The following is an 8,343-nucleotide window of genomic DNA, read 5'->3' on the forward strand; positions in this document are numbered from 1 at the left end:
AGCAGTTGTTTGAGGTAACAAAACTACCATGGTATGCTGACATAGTAAATTACCTATCAAGTAAGTTTCTTCCCTCACACTTAACTTATCAACAGAAAAAGAAATTTTTCGTTGAGTTGAAATATTTTTTGTGGGAAGACCCTTTTCTGTTTAAGATATGTGCAGATGGCATAATTCGTAGGTGTATTCCAGCGGAGGAGGTAAGCCCTATACTCTCACACTGTCACACAGGTCCGACTGGAGGTCACTTCGGTGCGGGTCATACCGCCGCTAAAGTACTTCAGTCGGGATTTTATTGGCCTTCATTGTTTAAGGATGCGTATACCTATGTACTTGCTTGTGATGCTTGATAAGTGTATTTTATACACTTAATTTATATATGATTTTAATTGTTAAATATTTGTTTTGAGAAAATTTTTGTGGGTGTTTTGTTGTTTTTGTGTTTGTAGGGAATTATGGAAATTATTTGGAGAAGAGAGGAAAAATGAGAAAAAGAAGAAAAAGAAGAAAGAATAAAAGAAAGAAGAAAAGAAACGATCAGAAAAGAAGAAGGAATAGTATTGGGCTTTTTCAATTTGGGCTTATTGGTCAGCGCTTGATTGAGCGCTAATGAGGAAGGGAAGAAGGGCTAATGCGCAATGCTATGTTTCTGAAAGAATTGAGATTTCGAGTTGAAGGCGCGCCCGCGCCGTCTATTGAGCGCCCGCCCCGTTGCTGAATTAGAAAGATTTTATTATTTCAGGCAATTATTCTATGGGCTTTTGAGTGGGTTTTTGTGTGATGATATAAAAAGGAATTTTTGTCAGATTGAGGGAGAGCCGCCACAATTTTTTACACGCACATCAGGGTTTGATCGTGTGAACTTTTGGGAAGGATTTCTGGAGCTTAATTGAAGAACGAAGATGGAGTTTGATAGTCCGGACACGGCGTCGACAACGGATTTGTTTCTTTTATCTTTTATTTATTTAATTCTGAATATGTTTGGATTTATGATTTATTGTTTTCAGAATTTGATTATGAACTAAATTTGTAGAGTCTAGAGGTCAGATGGAACCTGGTGTAGACACTTCCATGAATTATTGATTTTATTGGATTGAGTTTCTTCTAGATTAATTATTTTTTCTAGAATTGATTGTCTTTTCAATTATCTGATCAATAATTGATTTGTTATATTTATTTGAAATCATTGCTCGGGAGAGGAGATTTTGAATAGGACATTAGAAACTACACTGTTAATTATTTATACAGCTCAGGAGAGTGTATGATTTTAACAGAGCTTTTAAAAAGAACATTATTTTGTGATAGATCACTGCGATAAATTCTTAATAGGGATATTGGAATTTAATTTTAGTTGATAAACATTATTTGTTGCTCGGGAGAGGGAAATAATAAACGTAAGTGTTTTTGGCTATTAATTGATTGGAATTCATGAAGATTAATTAATTAGAATTGACTGTTGTTGAAACCAGGTGAAATCTATACCTCTAGACCATTTTTCTCTGATTGATTTTTAATCTAAAAGTTGTGTGCGTGCTTTTAAATCTCTTAATTATTTTATTTTTATTGCAAAATTCTCAAAGTTTGATTTTCTAGATAAAGTTTAGACTATTTTAATTACAAATACTAAATATTTTCATTTTACTCTCTGTGGGATCGATATCTGATTTAATCACTATATTAAAACTTGACACTCGTACGCTTGCGAGGAAATTTCACAACAAGTTTTTGGCGCCGTTGCCGGGGACGTAAATTTTGAATATTTTTTAGTCTTGTTACCAATTAGTCTAGATTTTAATTTAGAGTTTTTTATTTTATTTTTTTTTGTTACTAATTAATTGCTTCTTATTTTTAATTGCAGTCTATGCGATGATCTCAAAGTGCTAATTCTCTACTGTTTGATCCGGAGATCGAGCGCACTGCACGTGCTTTAAGACGAGCTAGAAGAGAAGAAATTGAAAGAATGGCTGAACAAGAAGCAAATCAAGCTCCCCTAGTGCCAATTAGAGATCACTTCAGACCGACGATCCAGGCTCACTATTCTGGAATCGCTCGAAGAACTATCAATGCAAACAATTTTGAGCTGAAGCCTACATTGATCAACATGGTTCAACAGAACCAATTTAATGGGAGCGCCACTGCCGATCCTTATCTACACCTATGCACCTTTTTGGAGATAACCGATACGGTAAAAATTAATGGTGTGTCTGAGGATATTATACGCTTACGCTTGTTTCTGTTTTTTCTCAAGGATCAAGCCAGAAGTTGGTTGCAATCACTGCCGCTTGGAAGCATCACTACTTGGGAGGGGATGTTAGAAAAATTTCTTGCAAAATATTTTCCTCCTGCCAAAACCACCCAACTGAAGATCGAGATCAGCACCTTGCGGCAGATGGACACTGAACAGTTATACGAGGCGTGGGAAAGGTATAAAGAATTATTAAGACGTTGTCCTAACCACAATTTTGCAGATTGGGAACAGATCGAGTGGTTTTACAACGGACTAAATGCGCCTACAAGGATCAATGTCGATTCTGCTGCTGGAGGTACTATATTTGCAAAGTATCATGTTCAGGCTTATAATATGTTGGAGGAGATGACGGTCAATAGTTTTCAATGGCCATCTGAGCGTATAGGAGTAAAGAAGCCGGCTGGAGTGTATGCAGTGGATCCTCTCACGTCCATCACTGCTCAATTATCTGCACTGACTACACAGGTAACTTCTTTGAATAAAATTAATGTTGCAGATTCAACTGGAGTTGAAGGATCACCGGCCATAGAGCAAGTCAATTATATAAATCCAAATGGCTACCGAGGATATGGAGGCTATAGAGGTAACCCTATCCCAAATACTTATCATCCTAGCTTGCGTAATCATGAAAATTTTTCGTATGCTAACAATAAAAATGTGCTGAATCCTTCGGGATTCAATACAAACAAGGATGAGGGTAAGCAGTCGTTGGAGGATGTGGTTAGTACTTTTGTGCAGGAATCAGGTAAGAGGATGGCGAGAACTGAGTCTCGACTTGACAGTTTGGAGATGCACATGGCCAACATGGGCGCAGTGTTGCAATCCATGGAGACTAGTATTGGGCAGTTGGCGAATGCACTGAAGGACAACAATCGCGGCTAGTTCCCTAGCAATACTAAGGTGAATCCCAAGTAGCAGTGCAATGCCATCGAAGTGCGGAGTGCCAAAGACATTGGAGTCCAAATTCCTACTGTTTCGGATAAGAAACTTGAGGAAAAAGTTGAGGAGAAAGAGAAGGAGCTTGAATTTGAGCCAAAACCGATGTACAAGCCTTCACTTCCATACCCGCAAAGGTTCAAGAAGAAAGCATTGGACGAGCAGTTCTCCAAGTTCTTGGAGATTTTCAAGAAAATTCACATCAACATCCCCTTTGCTGAAGCTTTGGAGCAAATGCCGAACTACGCAAAATTCATCAAAGAGGCGATGTCCAAGAAAAGAGACTTCAAGAGAAGGAGGTAGTGAATTTAACGGAAGAGTGCAGTGCGGTGCTCCAAAAGAAGATGTCACAAAAGCTTAAGGATCAAGGGAGTTTTACTATTCCTTGCACTATTGGCTCTTCTTATTTTAATAATGCACTTTGCGATTTAGGAGCTAGCATTAATCTCATTCCTTTGTCTGTTTTCAGGAGCTTAGGACTTGGTGAGGTGAAGCCCACCATGATCGCGTTGCAGTTGGCTGATCTATCTATCACATATCCGCTTGGAATCATTGAAGATGTTTTGGTAAAAGTAGATAAATTTATTTTTTCAGCGGATTTTGTTGTGTTAGATATGGAGGAGGATGCAAACATGCCCCTGATATTGGGGAGACCTTTCTTGGCCACTGCCGATGCCAAGATAGAGGTGAAGAGAGGTGCATTGTCGATGGGTGTGGACGGTGAGAGTGTAATTTTTAATATATTCATGAAGTCATCTAACACCCCTATTGAAAAATTATGCTTGATAGAGCCGGTTATAAAGTTGGAAGGTCGTTCAAAAGCCGACATTGCGATTGATTTATCAAATGAGAGAGCGCCAAAACCACCAAAGAAGGCCACGAAAAAAGCAAAATTTAAAAGGCGGTTCGTGGAATTTATTTGGCGAGTGAAAGAGAAAGGGAAGATCTAACACCAGTGAAAGTCGGGCTGACGACTTTAAACCAAGCGCTACTTGGGAGGCAACCCAAGAATTTTTCTTTTATTTTAATTGCTTTTATTTTGAGTTTATTTAATTTTTTTATTTAATTGTTTTAAGTTTTTTTTTTTTTTGAGCTTAATTTTTCTTAATTTTCAAAAGTTTTCAGGCTCTAGAAATCTCAAAGTCGAGCAGATGGCGCGCCCGCCCCATTTATCGGAGCGCCCGCGCCTTACCTAGATGAAATTGGAGTTGTTTGCAAATTAAAGGCGCGGCCGCGCCAGTGCTCTTGAGCGCACGTGCCTCCCCTTCGTTTCACTAAGTCAAGAACAACGCTCCATCAAGCGCTATCGCGCATCCTCAACCGCGCATGCTTAAGCGCTATCGCGCTCCTGAATAGCGCATGCTTAGGCGCTATCGCGCTCCTGAATAGCGCATGCTTAGGCGCTATCGCGCAAGCACTGCTTCAGAAATTTAAAAGCCCACTCCAGAGTCTACTCTTTCCAGACTTTAGAAATCACGATCCCTCGTTCGAGTCCATTTTTAAATCTCACATACTGGCACGATCATCGTAAATCTTCCACTCAACAAAATATCATCATCTCAAGGATTTTGATCTTGACTACAAGGCAGAGATTCTCAGAATTCGTCTTGCTCCATCTACGCTAGTCGAGAAAGGGGAATTTGGAGAATTTGGAAAATGTTCTTCTTGAACGGTACAAAAGCTGAAATTTTATCTATTACATTTGATCCGTGATAAATGTTGTGATTTGAGGCTATTGGGGGTGTCTGAGCTGTGGTGTAGAGTACGTTTGATGCAGTGAATTTCTATTCGTGCCTACCAAGTGTTTGTTGAATTGCTTGGGTTGTATTTGAACGTTGCTGGAATTGTTTGGAGTTGAGTGCATTGTTTGAGGCATTTGATTTGAGTTGAATTATTGAGTTACAATGCCACCGAAAACCAAAGGAAAGGGTGCAATTTCTTCGTCCTCTGCTGGTTCATATGATAGACACAGATTTTGGAATGCCACAGCAGAGGAGTATTGTTTTGATGTAATGGAGAGAGGGATGCACAAAAAAAAGAGGAATGAGTTTGAGAGAGCATAGTGCGCCGACGTTAATTGAAGCTAAGAGAAGAGGTTGGGAGACATTTGTTAGGAGTCCACCAGATGCTGTTATATCATTGATTCATGAGTTTTATGAAAATTTGATGGTCAAAGACGTGAATCTGAAAGTTCGAGTTCGAGGGAAATTGGTGCCTTTTGATAAGAGTACAATTAACAGTCTCTATGAAATGCCGGATTTGGACATTTAAGATGATGAGTATGAGGTATTTAAGAATGAGTCATATCCAGATAATATTGTAATTCAGACTTTGTGTCATGTTGGGGCGGAATGGAAGAGGAATGCAAAGGATGAAGCTGTTACATTTCCATCCATCATTCTTAGAAGAGAAGCGAATAATTGGCATGAGTTTGTGGCTGCCAGAATTTTGCCATCTGGGCATACATCTGATGTGACTAAGGTTAGAGCTGGTCTTGTGTACTGCATTGTCACTGGAAAATCTGTTGATGCTGGGAGGGTGATTCAGGAGTCTATTATTGCTGCAGTTAGGGGTTCCTCGACTATCAGTTTACCCCACTCATCTTTGATTACTCAACTTTGCCGGTTAGCTGGTGTTGTGTGGGATGATACGGAGCAGATTCTTCCAATTCGAGGTCCTATAAGAATTACTGGTGCACTGAGACGGGACAAGAAGAAGAAAGCAGCCAGTACTTCTGAACAGGCAGCTGAACCACTGCAGCCCTCTGAGCCACTACCACACCTTGAGCCAGTACCTTCCCATTTGGAAGGACCTATGTCACTACCGACGCATCCGGCCACTGAGTATTCTACTCGTGATGATTCTACGGCCGTTCTTACTCAGATGAAGAAGCAGTGGAAGATGATGCGAGCACATATGACATATATGCATGACTTCACTGCCGCTCTTGCCCAGAATTATCCACCCACTGTTGTGCCTTATCCACCTCCTCCGCAGTGGTCTTCTGATGATACTGCTGCTGCTGCACCTTCTTTCCATGGAGATGATGATGATGACGCCGAGTCCTGATGCTCGGTGTCGAAGGTATGAGTCCCTTGTTCTTTTTATTATTTTTAATCATTAGGGACAATGATTACATTAAGTTTGGGGGGGGGGGTGAATCAATGTTTGATTTAGTTGAGTTGTGAATTTCATTGATAAAAATTTTGTTTGAGTTGAGTTGAGTTGAATTTAAAAGAAGTCAAGAAAGAAATGGATGCATGGCTGATGAAAAAAGTTTTTTTGTGCTATAACTGAAATCCATGATTGTCTGCCTATCTGACAAATATCTTTTGAAAAAAAAATGTAACCAATTGGATGAACAATTTCCTATATACTCTGTGATTAACACTTGAATCTGATTTTTGCGACATACAGACATAGATATGATTGAGGCATTGTTTGAAATTTTGGGCCTAATTTTCATTGAATTTATCCTTAGTTGCCGATTTGAACCTACACGTATAGTAGTACATTGAGGTACGAGAAAATCTGAAATTTTTGTGAAAATCATCGTTAACTGCTGATGATTATTCTTTTCTGCACTGATTGATATTTGCATGAATTAATTGTGGATTGAGACTTGTCTAGAACTAGTTCGAACACTCTTCGAGGCGAAATACGGGCAAAACTGAGATTAGAAATGATTTAGGCAATTTTTCTGAATTCGTTTGAGCCTTTCAAGCTACCTATTTTATATGTATCCCTAGCCTTGTTTGAGCCTAATTGAAAATCGAATGGCATGCGTGTAAACGTGTGATTAAACCCCCATTCGTCATTATTTCAAGGTCCTACATTGACTACCTGATTAGCCTAAACACTAATTCCTACCTTTAAGGGAGTAATTTGAATGCTAAAATATTGTATGCTCCTAGCTTTATTTGTGAAAAATGGAATGGTGTGGTGGATGAATTGAAAAGATGAAAAGAGGTAGCAGAAGAAAAAAAAAATGTGGTTGGAAAAGTTGTAAAAGAGAGTTGAAAGAAGTTGTGAGAAAAATTGAAAAATCAATGAAGTGAAATAAGTGTGAAATTGTGAATGAAAGGAGTCAAAATTAGAATTGAGTTTAAGTAATAAATTACTCCTTATTTTTGAATTCTTATCCTTTATTTGTAGCCATGAGCCAGACCTGACATTATAAGCTTATTAAGTCCTATTGACCGAGTCTCAGTTGCCCAATATACTAGTGGAGAAGAGTTGCAAGAATTTAGCCTATGGACTGTTGATTGATGCTTTTAATGATTATGAATTTTGATCGAAACATGCACACACGCTTAATTTTTTTTTTGAATTTATCTATTTGTGAGTGTTTTTTATTAATATCTTATTTTTGATCCTATTGCTACCTTGAAAAGACCTCATGATCTATGAATGTTAGAATTGAACTTGGAGAATGGTGTTTTGAACTTGAGTTGCGGAGAATGTGAGTTCATGCGGTTATTATTTTGTGATTGGCTAAAACTTTCAAGTGTTAGTAGGTGTGACATGATTGGATTTGATATTTTTGAAATAATTGATGAGGCCATTGTTCCATATTATTTCTTGGCTATTTTTGTTGGTTGTTGGGTAGTAGTAGTTTTTGAAGTAATTTGGTTTTGAATAGTTTTGCTCGAGACTAGCAAAAGTCTAAGTTTGGGGATATTTGATAAGTGTATTTTATACACTTAATTTATATATGATTTTAATTGTTAAATATTTTTTTTGAGCTGATTTATGTGGGTGTTTTGTTGTTTTTGTGTTTGTAGGGAATTATGGAAATTATTTGGAGAAGAGAGGAAAAATGAGAAAAAGAAGAAAGAATAAAGAATAAAAGAAAGAAGAAAAGAAACGATCAGAAAAGAAGAAGGAATAGTATTGGGCTTTTTCAATTTGGGCTTATTGGTCAGCGCTTGATTGAGCGCTAATGAGGAAGGGAACAAGGGCTAACGCGCAATGCTATGTTTCTGAGAGAATTGAGATTTCGAGTTGAAGGCGCGCCCGCGCCGTCTATTGAGCGCCCGCCCCGTTGCTGAATTGGAAAGATTTTATCATTTCAGGCAATTATTCTATGGGCTTTTGAGTGGGTTTTTGTGTGATGATATAAAAAGGAATTTTTGTCAGATTGAGGGAGAGCCGCCACA

Source organism: Henckelia pumila, chromosome 1 (genome assembly GCF_033568475.1).
Source record: "Henckelia pumila isolate YLH828 chromosome 1, ASM3356847v2, whole genome shotgun sequence".
In the NCBI taxonomy this organism is placed as follows: Eukaryota; Viridiplantae; Streptophyta; class Magnoliopsida; order Lamiales; family Gesneriaceae; genus Henckelia; species Henckelia pumila.